This window comes from Triturus cristatus, chromosome 1_2 (assembly GCF_964204655.1).
Source record: "Triturus cristatus chromosome 1_2, aTriCri1.1, whole genome shotgun sequence".
NCBI lineage: Eukaryota > Metazoa > Chordata > Amphibia > Caudata > Salamandridae > Triturus > Triturus cristatus.
Window position 1 is genome coordinate 547,360,501 of NC_140580.1, and position 15,393 is coordinate 547,375,893.

The following is a 15,393-nucleotide window of genomic DNA, read 5'->3' on the forward strand; positions in this document are numbered from 1 at the left end:
TATTATTCTAGGATGAGGTCCCATTGGGGCCCTCCACCTGTGCCAGGGCGTCATAGGATGCTACCGATGCCCCATTATGGCTGCTTTACATTTTTTTTGAAGACTCAGGGAGCGAGCTCAATGTCTTATAATGATAGCAGCAACATATTTTTATATATGTTACACAGGCAGCAAAAGCACTTCTGTAGTTATGTTTAGGTCAGAGTTTCCACTGAAAATGCATTTTTAGTTTTCTTAATAACCTTGGGTCCATACAACCAATCTACACAGAATTTCCCTTAAAAAAGGTCCTCAAATTTGGATTTGTCAAGACATGTTTCGTATAGATCCAATAAGTAAAGAGCAAAAGAGATTCAAAATAGCAGTGTTTCCCATTGTAAACCCTATAGAAGTATTTGCTCCCTGACAGACACAAAAAACGCTGAAAATACTTAAACCAAACTTGGCATGGAACTAAAACTTTTATCAGAGAAGTGCCTTTGTTTGGTTTGATGTACATCCATTTAGTAGTTTTGGGGAAATAAGCATTACAAAAATGAGTTGGCTTAAAAGGGTTCAAAGTGAGTGATATATGGACTATTAGTTTGTGCACAGGCTGCAAACTTGGGTTCGAAGACAGTTTGTGGACCCAAAATTTAAAAATAACCAAATTATTCTTGGTTATTTAAGTCAGGTTTCCAGACCTAAAGGCTTTTCTTGGCTGGCCACAAGAGAAAACTTTCTCTTGCCGCCATCATTAAATGCCCCAGAGCACACTCCTACCATCCTGAAAAAGTAGAAGGCCACATAAGGGGAAAAGGTGAACACATCTAGCCACCAGGCCTAAGTGGGAAGGCCACCTAAGGATCCTGTCCTTAATAATATAATATTATAAACTAAAAAAATTATATATTAAAAAAAAATACGTTCATGCCGCAGGGTCTGGATACTCTTCTCAGGATTGGTGGGCCCTGACTGGCACAGGCCACCTTGTGTTCACAGTCCATAGTCAGCAGGCTCAGTACAGAGACCGCAGACCATGAAACTCATGTAGCTCGTTGAGCCCCATTTCATAGTCAATACTCTTAGCACCCAAACGACCACCTTTGAAACTTATTGACCTGCTTTGAGGCCCATCATAGATGCTTAATTTTAATTTGAGCAACATTTATACAGCGCAATTAAAGCACGAAGGTGTCAAGGCGCTATACTGAGTTCAATGATGATGGGTTTTATTTTAGTTGTCTCACCTGCAGCTCTTATGTGTGCCCCTATTTACTCACAGTCCCTTTCACCCTGCCAAGCACCATTTATTTATTTCTGTGCCCTTTCGACCCCCTTAAGTCCCTTTGAATATCCCGTGCCTGTCTTGCAAACTCTCTGTGTTCCCTCGTCCCCTCAGACCCTTTTTAAACCACCCTGTCGCACTGTTACATGCACTCTTGGTGCCTCATATACACCCAAAATCGCTTGTGTCCCCAGTTCAACCACTCTTTGGCTGTCTCGCCCACCCCTCGTGACACTCTGTGTGCGCCTCTGGGCCCCTGCAGACCTTGGTATGCCCCCTCCTGACCAGAGGTCCATCTGTATACCTTCTGTATATCTTCTGCACTCAGTCCCCCCCGCCTCCCGTGAGCCACCCTCGTCACCTGAAGCATAGGTATATGCCGTATGACCTTTGTACCCCCTGTATCCTCTCCAGTGCTTGTTCTCCCTTGCAGCCCCCCTGGGTGCCCTTGTCCCCCTCCAGGTCCTGAGTGTGACCCAGTGCACACTGCCCCTCTGTGTGCCACTCATAACCGGCAGCACATGTGCCCTACTGAATCATCTACCAGACTATATGTCTCTCTGCCCCCTGCCTCTAATCCCTCTCCATTGAGGAGGGAAGGGTTAAATTAAACCCCTGTCCTCAGGAAGCCTTTTTATTTTGTAAAAAAGTATTTGCCAAACTCTTCAAGAGATTGTTTTTAAAGAAAATTGAGCCAAGGGATCAGTGTTGTATTTTTTAACAGTATTTTAAGCCCAGGCTCAATGTTTTAAATAATTATGTTTTTTCATGCTCACAAATATTAGGAGAGAATAAATAAATACTGCCGGGATAGGATGTATAATATAATCACCACTGGGAGGGGACTCCACCAGAGCTTCTACCCCTTCCATGCAAATGGGTGGCAAGTTTTTTTTCTTTTTCCTTGTTCTACTCCTTGTCTTCCTTAATGTTGCTCAAGAGTGGGGGAGTGAAATTTGCCCTTCCTCGCCTTCCCCTCAATAAAATTAGAAAGGAGCAGGTGCCAGCTTTTCACCTAGTCTGCAGCTGTTCACTTTTGCGAACAGGGTGCAGGAGCTGGTGCAATCTAGCTGACTCCCCCATGAAAATGTTGTTGGCCACAGAGGAACAGATCAGCTTGCAACTGCTCATGCGCCCTCTTCACAACCGTGACGTGGGTGTTGGCTGACTCATGCCTCCATGACCTACAACATTCTGCAGCAGTGAGAGGGCTATGGAGGAACGGGTCAGCTGCCACCCACTCCTGAGCCCTGGTCCTAAATATGATCAAAGCACGTGAATGGAGATTATTGGGCAAGGTGAGGAGGGGAGGGAGAAATGTCCAATTTCCCCTCACATCTCTGTATAATGTGTGGGAGGGTTGAAAGTTGATTCCATTGGCATTTCGACAGTATATGAGCGCACACTGCCTCGCCCTCCTGCCCTAGGTCAAGGTAGAAAAGCATGACTTCTATTGTCTCCTCTATAACCTTGCCAAACAGAAACGATATTTTTATGAACATGGTTCTGTTTGCATAGCTAGCAAGCTTGGCAATTTAGATTCAATGGTTAGCTAAAATATTTTCTCATAATGAGATCTGTTTAAAAATGTAGTAAAGTTGAGCCAGATAGGTTACTAGAGTAAATGCATGACCATGGTAGCTATCAAAGGCTCTGGTCATCAATGAGGATATTGTTCAAGAGGCTTTGCTTGTCTTTATACTCCAGTTAGTCACATTCGTTTTTTGCAATTTACTTCCTCACTACTAGAGAAAAGAACCACTGAAATTCTACTGGACAAGAGTTGATACCAAATTCTTTCTGAGACTTCAGTTTAACATTCTGTTTACAGAGTGTTTTGTGTATATATATATATATATATATTCACTGAAAAAAACATAGGTTTCAGGGGCGTTATAGTTAGGAATTGGCATTTAAAAAACCTTAGAAATACACTGAAAAAACCTGAATCTGAATTTAATTTTTAAAAATTCAATTCCTTCTTTTTCTGATAATTCACAAAATCCACCACTTTGCCCATTGCACCATTAACTAAACCTTTCTCTACATCCAAATTACGCCTTAAAATTACCCGACAGTTTACACACACATACAGTGTCTTTTCCAAACCAGCAGTTTTAGATATTTTTTTTTCTAAACAATCTAGTTTTGATCTCAACTTACCCATTAAAATAATAGTGATTCCTTCATGTAGTATTTTATCGATGGCTTCCATTTTGACAATTTCTTCATTTTCCAATTTTAATAATTCTTCGTTGAATATTGAACACTCACGCAGTGTTGGCATTAAGCAAATCACTGACTTATTTTTAGCAATTTCCACGTACACTTTTGCAGCAACTGCATTTTCATTTGGAAAGACATTGCAAAGTAATCGACTCTCCAAAGCTTCTTTCCCTTTTTTTGAAAGAATTCCAATTCTTATATCTTGAAGAATACTTCCATATTCAGCATCATTTGCCTGTCGCATATTTGTTGTCAGTTCTATGTATTCAAAATTACTCCAAATGTTCACATTACCAACACTGCCAAGAGACTTTCTGGTATCTTCATGGGCAAGTGTTTTAAATACCGGTTGTCCTTTTACCGGTGTCAGTTGCAGTAGATCTCCAAAAACTATGACGTGTTTTCCTCCAAATAACATGTCATAGTCCGTTTTAAGAATTTGCTGCATTCTTAAATGCACAAAGGCAAGCATCAAGTTTGAGACCATGCTCACCTCATCAATAATGAGAAGTTTCATTTTCTTCAGGACTCTTGAAACTTCATAACAAGCTTCTCCAGATAGCTTGTGGTATTCCAATTTGTTCTCATGCTCTACTGGCAGCATAAGTAAACGATGTAAAGTAATTCCTTTAATGTTATGTGCTGCCAACCCAGTTGGAGCAGTGACAACACAAGACAAATGCGACTCAGTTTTTTTTTTGCAGATAACTTGTAATTACTTTAATTAAGAAACTCTTTCCTGTTCCAGCTTGACCACTCACATACATTCGGATAGGTTGAAATGATGTACATGAGCAGTCTTTCTTTTCATGAAGTAATCCATGGTCAATCTGCTCTTTCACTTGTTGATATATTTGTTTCTGTTCAACATTTAGTTGCTCTTCCAAGTTTCCCAACTGTATTGCATCTTCTTGTGCTTGATACATTGCTGTTTCCACCTCATTCAAGGCAATCGCTGCTTCATTTTCAACAATTGGTTGTCCAAGTGGATCTTGACTCAGTGCAGCAGAACTTTGACTATCTTGAGAACTGTCTCTAGCAATCCCAGCTGCAATTGTAGCTTCTTGATCAATTTCATCATTCAACATTTTCACATAATTTGCGAAAGCACTGCATTGTATGCTATCTTTACAAGCATTAAATGAATCTTCATAGCTGGGAAAATCTCCAAGTAATTCCAGTTCAGAACGCCATGGTTTGAACATTTTGCAATAGGGCTAAATAGTAAAATTCCCATTTGTCAACCGTGTCGCAACTCAGTTTTCTGTGAATAATTAAATTTCCTTTCCTTTGTTTCACCAGACATCCTTCAGAACCAATCACTCCATATTTTCCATTGTTGATGTTCTCTGTAATATTCCGATTAAAAGTGTAGTTTTGCAACACTTCATAGAGACACATGTTCTCAAGATGATGACTTCTCTTTGGATAGTATGTGTCCAACATATTGGTTTTCAAAATATCTGTACTTTCAGGGTCATTTTCTGCTAAATATTCAATTTCTTGAAAAGATTTCAGTACCCGATTTCGCATTCCTGCAAGACCTAGACTCACCCAAATGATTCTTCTACTTTTGGAATATAGACTTGCAGATGATAACCGATCTGAACATTCATATGCTCCAATTTCACGATGCGATAACATTTTCAAACTGAAACTGTATAATTTCTTACTTAGACTCTTCTCGTGAGAAATCTCTTCCCACATTTCTTTCAATTCAGTCTTTTCTGATTTAGTAATGTAAGACGTTACATATCGAGCAACAGCAATAGAATTGTCCGCTACATTCTGAATATCCATGTTAGCTTTCCACATGGATAAAATAACTGGGTTGTAGTCATTTATGTATTTCGATTCTTCGCTTCTTCTTAAGTTGTAGGTGTTTTTCTGAGACTTTCTTGTGATGGTATGTCGTACAGCTGACATGAAACTGTTCACTCTTCCTTTGGCTAATACAGGACGTGGAAATCCAAAACGACATTTGGTATAGAACATATCCTTTGACTTATACTTTCGTCGACAGTATTTTCCACACCTATGGCTTTGAAATCGTAAGACTTGTTCTCTTAAGTTTTTGTCTTCTCTGCTATTTGGTACAGCACATGTAGCATAATCTTTAATGAAAGACAAAACACTTTCATCTGAATCTGGTCCAAATTTGTGGGCATCCTTGACCCATAGCAACATATGTATGTGAGGAGAACCTCTTGCTTGATACTCCTTTCTCTAAAAGAAATCCACAACTTCTCCAAGAGGAGGATTCTTTTTATTGCAGATGAAAGACATCATAGCTTCAAATCTATGATTGAAATATCTGCATACATTGACAGGATCCAAAGAGCACAATTCTCCAGGTGTCTTGTATTCAATATTATTTATATTGGAATTTGCCTCTCGAAGAAATTCAAGTAAATCATCCCAAGCATACTCAGCACAGCTTAGTGTAACAAACCATGTAGGAGTTCCCAAGTTCCGTAGCATGCATTTCAGTTCTCCATGTCGACGGTACCAATATTCATTAGTTCCACGCTGACATGCCATCAGATTAATCAACTGAGATTCTTAATGATCATCTCTCTGATGCACTTTATCCATAAAATCCTTTGCAGTTACATTTTGCAGCTGCATTCCAGTTTTTAAAATGTGATTTACTGCATATGAAAGTCCAGACAAGTCACTTTCAAACAGAAGATGAAACATATAAGGGATACATTGTTGAAATCTTGGATCTTCTGCATATAATCTTGTTGTCCGATATTCAGATGCAGGAATCTGCACATGACGTTCATCATATCATACACCTTTTCCTGTTGGAAACAACTGCGGGAAACAACGAGCTTCCAAACTCTCTTCCCATACACTCATGGGACTTCCTGTTGCTTTTTTCGTTTGAAACAACTCAATTGTATTCCCCATCACCTCTTTGGAATGAAGTGGATGTACACTGTAATGTTCATAGATCTCTTCACATCTGGACATGTCCACTTTTTCAATTTGTCCACTTAATGTTTCACTATCTTCTGCAAAATATATTTCTTCTTCTCCAACAAACACATTTCTATAGTATTCATTATTTTTTATCAGATACAATGATGCCTTTTGCACTTTTCTAACATCCACTAACTCTTGCCAGATTTTCTTATTCTTAGTAGGAACACCATTAACTAGAATGACTAGTGGCTCATTTTCTGCATGATCTACACCAATAGTTTCAACATTTTTCCTTAAATCTAATGGTAAATACACAACTCTTCCTTTCAATCCTCTTTGCAACTCTGATGGAGGTAATTTACTTGTTTTGGGCTCCATACGAACAATAGCCTGAAAAGGGTGAACACATTGTATCAGAATAGACTCATACGTATTTAAATCTATCAGCTCTGGAGGAATAGCAACCAACTCTAGATTATTATGAACAGCTCTAGCAGGCATTTTATTCTCATCTAATTTATTATAACAATATTTGCAAATACGCTGCTCACATCCCAAATCAAAACAATCCTCTACCAACAAATACGTTGCAAATTCCATCCACTTATCATTATCTTCTATTTCACTTTTTAAATACAGATTGACACCCCTAGTCTGATTTTTATAGTGACTTCGCCGACAACAAATACAAAACATTTGGTCTTTCACCTGAAATGACCTTAAACTTTGTCGTTTCATCCTCAAATTTTTCTGTAATTACAGGTTCTACATTGTCTTTAACATTTTGTTCTACTAATGTGTCAGTTTCTTCACACTCTTGCTGAGGCCCAAAGTAACAAAACTCAATATCCTCACAGACCTGCTTCACATCTGAAACTGACCCACGCAAAAGAGCACTGTTCAACTCACTTAACTTTAGTGCTGGACTTTTTGCATAATACAACCTTCTCACTAACTTCTGCATTTGAGTATGATGTACTGCCAGCATTCTGAAATGGTGAAAAACACTTTCACAAACTTTCCTAGAAAGACAAGCCAGAGAATGACCTTGCAAACCAGTATGTTTTCTCACTCTGCAAGGGTCTAGTCCTTGCAACAGCTTAATCTTTTGTTTTACACTTTTTTTAGTATAGACTCGTAAAAAACGACATAATTTTTCAATAGATTCCTGTCGTACACTACAAACACTACTGCAATCCCAAGTGTACACAGGGTTTTTAGCACGTCTCCCTAAAACTTCATCAGCTATCACTTCTTCTGCATTTCTTTCAACCATTTTCTCTTACTCCATTGGACAACCATCACTAACCTCATAACCTCTACCACTGCTGTCAACTGCGTACAATAATTTTTCACTTAGTGAATAACTCTCTTCATTAAAAAAAGGCTCTGAACTAGAACTGTGTTTCCATTCTCCCAAAAAAAATCACAAAATTCTTTTTTATTAATAACTCTTTTCCTCCTACTTTTGGCCTTCATTACATATATTGATTTATCTAGTGATCGAATTCTGTTCAACACTAAAATAAACAGTTTCCTTTTTACTTCAAAAGCCTTTTTCACAATGCTTCCAATATGCTTCTTCTTTTTATAAAATAAAGCTCTCTTTTTATATTTCTTTACATATTTCAGCAAATTATGCACTACTCTCTTGTAAAATATTTTTTTGCGTAATTCCTTATACTGATTTTTTCTTCTTTTACCATACTTTATCTCCTTTGACTGAACATTTGCTTTTTTACTTTTCCTCTTATTTTGATTTTTTTTCTTACTCAAAATATTATTTGAAGTTGCAGCATTCTCTACATTCTGTTTGCTCCTACAAACATTTTTAATAAATTGCTTTGTGATCTTACCAGAAGATTTTTTCCTTTTAGTCACATTATCTTTTTCATTCAATACTTGTGGTTGATGTTTCTTCAAATAATCCTCCTGTCTCTGTTCTTTTCTTTTCTTTTTTTTTCTGGCATACTTTCTCGATTTTAACGTTGAAAAACAGTATCTGCAAAAAAGAGTCACAAATAAATGTATATTAATAACTTTCAAATTTACAATATTCCATTACTGTACAAACACATTTTATATAAAAACAGACTAAAAAACTATAGCCCTGAACCACAAGTGTGACGATGATTAAAACACTACATACATAATGCATAGTACTTTGAGGCAGTTCATGCCCTAAAGCCTACCTCACAAAAAGACTACATGCTAACTAACTGAATGATTACAGTACTAAAAAGAGACACACTGGGTGAGTAACAGGGCGTTTGCTAGAAGTTTATGAATACTAACTGGGGAATTGAAGCTGCGAAAGACAACTGTGTAGCTCATTAGAGAACTGAATGCATACTGGATAGGCATTTAAAGCAGTCCATGTGCTAAGGCCCGGCTCACTGCATGAGTACTTGGGTACTGACTGAATGATTTGACTACAGCAAGGAGACTGCCTGGATGAATTTAAACCTGGTAGACTTTTCGCACAGGGAATGAATTAGTACTTGGTACTAAAAAGGTCACTAAAAGACTGCAAAGGGAGTGACAAGATGTTTGCTGGACTATATGGATTTTGACTAGGGAATTGAAAGTATAAAAGAGAAATCTCTAGGTGGTTAAAAGACTCCATGCATAGTGCATAGGGGGTTGAAGCAGTCCATGTGCTAAGTCCTGGCTCAGTGCATGAATACTTAGACAGTAACTGAATCATTAGAGTACTGGAAAGAGAGTGTCTTGGTGAATTTATAAATGTTTGGGTTTTGGCACAGTGAATGAATTACTACATGGTGCTGAATGGGTCACTAGAAGACAACAAAGAGAGTGATAGGGCATTTCCTGGAAGTGTATGGAAACTGTCTAGAGAATTGAAGGTGTGAAAACCAACTGTGTAGGTGGTTAGAGAACTACGTGCATACTGCATGGACATTTGAAGCAGTCTATTTGGTAATGAATGGTTCACAACATAAGTACTTAGAAATTGACTAAATCATCAGACTACTTTTAGGACAGTGCCTGGGTAAAAATATTAAAATTTCAGTTCTGGGGCAGTAAAGACAATACTACATGGTACTGTACTTTAGTGTCAAAGCATGACTCATTTTATCAGCGCATAAGCAAAGACTGGCTTCTAATGCTACTAAAACTTGACAACATGACAGGTTTCAAAACAGTTTTCTGTCAGCAAATGCACAATGTTACCAAACGCTTCTCTGACAGTGGTTCCCAAATGCACACAGATTCACAGTGTGATTCTAGACAGGCACCACTATCCCTAGGAGTTTACCAAAACTCATTCACTACAGTGGAAGTGATAAGGGAACTGCACACAAACCACATATTTCACGACTACACTTTAGTGTCAATGCCTGACTAATTTAATCAACACATAAGCAAAGTCTGACTTCTAATGCTACTAAAACTTGACAACATGACAGGTTTCAAAACAGTTTTCTGTCAGCAAATGCACAATGTTACCAAACGTTTCTCTGACAGTGGTTCCCAAATGCACACAGACTCACAGTGTGATTCTAGACAAGCACCACTATCCCTAGGAGTTTACCAAAACTCATTCACTACAGTGGAAGAGGTAAGAGAACTGCACACAATCTACATATTTCACGACCACCCTTTAGTGTCAATACAAGACTCATTTAATCAACACATAAGCAAAGACTAACTTCTAATGCTACTAAAACTTGACAACATGACAGGTTTCAAAACAGTTTTCTGTCAGCAAATGCACAATGTTACCAAACGCTTCTCTGACAGTGGTTCCCAAATGCACACAGATTCACAGTGTGATTCTAGACAGGCACCACTATCCCTAGGAGTTTACCAAAACTCATTCACTACAGTGGAAGTGATAAGGGAACTGCACACAATCCACATATTTCACGACTACACTTTAGTGTCAATGCCTGACTCATTTAATCAACACATAAGCAAAGTCTGACTTCTAATGCTACTAAAACTTGACAACATGACAGGTTTCAAAACAGTTTTCTGTCAGCAAATGCACAATGTTACCAAACGTTTCTCTGACAGTGGTTCCCAAATGCACACAGACTCACAGTGTGATTCTAGACAAGCACCACTATCCCTAGGAGTTTACCAAAACTCATTCACTACAGTGGAAGAGGTAAGAGAACTGCACACAATCTACATATTTCACGACTACCCTTTAGTGTCAATACAAGACTCATTTAATCAACACATAAGCAAAGACTAACTTCTAATGCTACTAAAACTTGACAACATGACAGGTTTCAAAACAGTTTTCTGTCAGCAAATGCACGATGTTACCAAACGTTTCTCTGACAGTGGTTCCCAAATGCACACAGACTCACAGTGTGATTCTAGACAAGCACCACTATCCCTAGGAGTTTACCAAAACTCATTCACTACAGTGGAAGAGGTAAGTGAACTGCACACAATCTACATATTTCACGACTGCACTTTAGTGTCAATGCCTGACTCATTTAATCAACACATAAGCAAAGACTAGCTTCTAATACTACTAAAACTTGACAACATGACAAGTTTTAAAACAGTTATCTGTCAGTAAATAAACGATGTTACCAAATGCTTCTCTCACAATCCTTACCCAAATACAAACAGACTCACAGTGTGATTTTAGACAATCAACACTATCCTAGGAGTTTACCAAAACTCATTCACTACTGTGGAAGGGGTAAGGGGACTGCACACAATCTACATATTTAAGTACAGCACATCAATGTCAAGGCATGACTCATTTAATCAACATATAAGCAAAGACTGGCTTCTAATGCTACTAAAACTTCACAACATGACAGGTTTCAAAAAAGTTTTCTGTCAGCAAATGCACGATGTTACCAAACGCTTCTCTGACAGTGGTTCCCAAATGCACAAAGACTCGCAGTGTGATTCTAGACAAGCACCAGTATTCCTAGGAGTTTACCTAAACTCATTCACTACACTGAAAGTGATAAGGGAACTGCACACAATCTACATATTTCACGACTGCTCTTTAGTGTCAATGCCTGACTCATTTAATCAACACATAAGCAAAGACTGGCCTCTAATGCTACTAAAACTTGACAACGTGACAGGTTTCAAAACAGTTTTCTGTCAGCAAATTCACGATGTTACCAAACGCTTCTCTGACAGTGGTTCCCAAATGTACACAGACTCACAGTGTGATTCTAGACAAGCACCAGTATTACTAGGAGTTTACCAAAACTCATTCACTACACTGGAAGTGATAAGGGAACTGCACACAATCTACATATTTCACGACTGCACTTTAGTGTCAATGCCTGACTCATTTAATCAACACATAAGCAAAGACTGGCTTCCAATGCTACTAAAACTTGACAACATGACAAGTTTTAAAACAGTTTTCTGTCAGCAAATACACAATGTTATCAAACACTTCTCTGACAGTGGTTCCCAAATGTACACAGACTCACAGTGTGATTCTAGACAAGCACCAGTATTCCTAGGAGTTTACCAAAACTCATTCACTACACTAGAAGTGATAAGGGAACTGCACACAATCTACATATTTCACGACTGCACTTTAGTGTCAATGCCTGACTCATTTAATCAACACATAAGCAAAGACTGGCTTCTAATGCTACTAAAACTTGACAACATGACAAGTTTTAAAACAGTTTTCTGTCAGCAAATTCACGATATTGCCAAATGCTTCTCTCACAGTGGTTCCCAAATGCACACAGACTCCCTGTGTGATTCTAGACAAACAACACTATCCCTTGCACTATATCAAAACACATTTCTTCATCTAGAAGTAGTACTACATTTTAGTATAGAAACATAACATAACTCATTTCACAAATTCATAAACAATGACTGGTTTCTAATTCTACCAAAATATAAAGACTGCACAGTTATCTCTCTACAAACACATGAAAAACACAAATGCTTATCACAAAATGGTTTGTACATGCACACACACTGTCAATAAGATTGTAGAGAAAAAAAATACTCCCTACACTTTAGCAGAAAAAATACATTAGTCTGATTAAAATAAAAATAGTCTACATACATCCCCTCACAATTAAATAACTCACCTTTCAAGATGTTTTGTAGATTAAGAAGTATATCAGTCACACACCAGATATCAGTCACACACCAGATTTTCTTATACAGAATCTCTGCACTGTGCACCTGTCAGCAAAACCAAAGAATGGCAAAGTTTCCCTCTCATTTCCCACACATATACATGTAAACATCAAATCACATTCCTTCCCACATAAATTCAAAAGCAAACACACATTTCTATTGGTTAAACATTTCAACCCTTTCCAAATGACATAAACTTCAACCCTTCCCCCAATCTGCCTTCTGCCCGTTACCATAGAAACAGGTCATGGAACACTGTACTGAGCACACAGGTCACAAGTTCAGCACACACAATGTTGCTAATCAAAACAGCAAGTGTGCTTGACTTCTCAACATATCAGCTTATCATATATAATGTTCCTTACAATCTTTTTTTGTTAACCAATAGGAATCAAGCGTTTAAAAAACAGAAATATGCACCCTACCTTTCAGTGTAGAAGGTTGTCAAACAACCAATGATTTCTTGTCTTTTTTCAAAATTGCATCTTAGCCACCATTTTAGAAACATCTTACTTTCCAAACTGCCATTTCATTTACAGAGACCATCTGAGTGCATCCAGACCTCCTTACAAGATGCTTACAGTGTGGATTGTGGGACACAGCTACATTTTATGGAGCCAAAGGTATGCAGAAAACAAAGGCATTCACAAAGACCTAGGTTTGCCAAATGTAGACATTAAATGGATTGGACAGAGAGGGTTAAAGTGGCACCAATTGATGCCATTGGTGAAATCCTTCATGCAAATCCAACACCCTGACCTCATACTAGTGCACTGTGGTGGCAATGACCTAGGCACTTTGACTGGGGTAGGTCTGGAAATGCTTATGAAGGACACCTTTTCACAACTGATTTCACTTTTCCCTAAAACTGCCTTTGTGTATTCTAACATATGCCAAAGGCAGAAATGGAACTGGTCCGATCATTTTTGTCCACAGATTGAGAAAGCTAGGAAACATGTGAATAAATCTGTTTCTGCTGTTCTCCGAGACTACAGAATGGGATCCATTTACAATAACAATCTGTGCTTTCATATGCAAGAGATGTACAGGAGAGATGGAGTACACTTTACTGATGAAGGAAACAGAGTATTCCTCAACAACTTTAGACTCTGTATAGGTACTTATTTATAAGTACCAAAAACTCTCAATGAACACAAGCCACTCAAGAACAAAACACTTAAGCTTAATCTTTATCTCCCAACAATTTCATGTTTTTTTTCTTGGATCCGCGAACCCACCGCGAGAGAATCCGTGCATCCAACGCGATAGGATGCGCGCACCGTGTGCGCATTTCGCCGCTTTTCTTAATAAAAAAAAAGGGGGGCCCCAGGGGGTCCTTCTGGGACCCCTAAGCACCTCTAGAGGGTCAGAGTATTTCCACTCTGCCCCCTTTATATGTTTTACGCACTTATTCCCCTTGCTTCTTCAGCCTCACTTCTGCCGAGGCAGAAAATGGCCGCCAACTGTTCCTGGTTTCGAATGTAGAGAGACGCTCGACAGCCAATTAGCATTCAGCAGGCGATCGGGAGGGTGCGCGCTCGGTTTGGGGAGGGTTTGCATACAGTGCAGGTAGGGTCCGCGTATTCTCCGCGGCCATAGATATCACTACATTTTTTACCCTAATTTTCTCAGGAACTACTGAACAGATTCACACCAAATATGCAAAAGGCACGAGTCCGAACTGAGGACTACCTATTTGCCAAATTTGGTGTCATTCCGTTCAGCGGTTCGGGCTGTAGCTGCGACAACAGATCCTATGGGAAATTGCATGGGAAAAACGCGTTTTGGCACCCCCCTTTTTTCTCGGCCCCCGCTTGACGAATCACCACGAAACTTTCAGGGTAGGAACGGAGCGGAGCTGGGCAAAAGTTTGAGAATTTCGCGAAGATTCGTCAATCGGCGCCAAAGAAATTTCCAATAGAATGTTGCAGATTTCCTATGGAAAATAGGTCCTAACTATAACTATCTACTGGCGACCGCCAGTAGAAAATATATATATATATATATATATATATATATATATCCAAAAGAGACCACGTACTTCCTCAGCAACGTAGAGACAGGCCACTCCACTCGCGCTTATAAAGTTTCTTTATTTTTTGGCAAAGCAGGTAGGCATTACGCGTTTCGACTCCCATGAGTCTTAATCATATGCCACTGTATACTGGTGGGATCGTTAGCTTTTTAAACGTGACTTATCAACATTGAAAACGGACTAGTGTCCACATTCTTATTTATTTAAAGGGGCAGTTATTTCTTGCACGGTGTTTTCGTTTGTGACAAGCAACAAAGGTTAGTACAGTTATTTCAATTGTTCAGGTTCAATCCTTTGAACATAAGTGTTCTCATTCCATACGTGTTTTCCTTTATGTTGCTGTTAATGTTCATAAATTTCTTGTAGTTTCGGGACCACATTTCCCATAATGCAACATAGCTGCCTTTTCCCTCTCATTTAATATTCAATGTCGGTTGGTGGCAAAACTAATCTTGTTTACTAGTGCACCGAGTGCAATCACTGCTTCAACCGGAAAAGTTCCATAAAACGGGCACTTTTGTAAACACGAATGTCCCGCTACCACCAGGTTAGTTTCACAGTTTATCACTTGCCTTTCAAGCTGGTGACCTCATAGCGTGATGTGCATAGGAAAGATTCCTCTCGCAAACCCTGGCTGCTACAAAGTTCACTCTCTCAGTTTGGGGCGGGCCTCATTACGTGGCCCTTCCATCACACCTCCGGTCGTGTCCAGTATCGCAGCCGGTGGGCACTCCATTCATGTAACATCCAAAAGCCGATCTGACAAATAGGAGCGCCTCAACCTCACGGGTCGGAGCCTGTCTTCGGTGTG

General features: G+C 39.0%; 1 protein-coding gene across 1 annotated transcript in view; it reads left to right on the forward strand.

Moving 5' to 3' along the window:
* LOC146867603 (neurotensin receptor type 1-like) overlaps window positions 1–15,393 on the forward strand; it is a 278,677-nt gene that overhangs the window by 148,550 nt on the left and 114,734 nt on the right. The window lies entirely within an intron of this gene.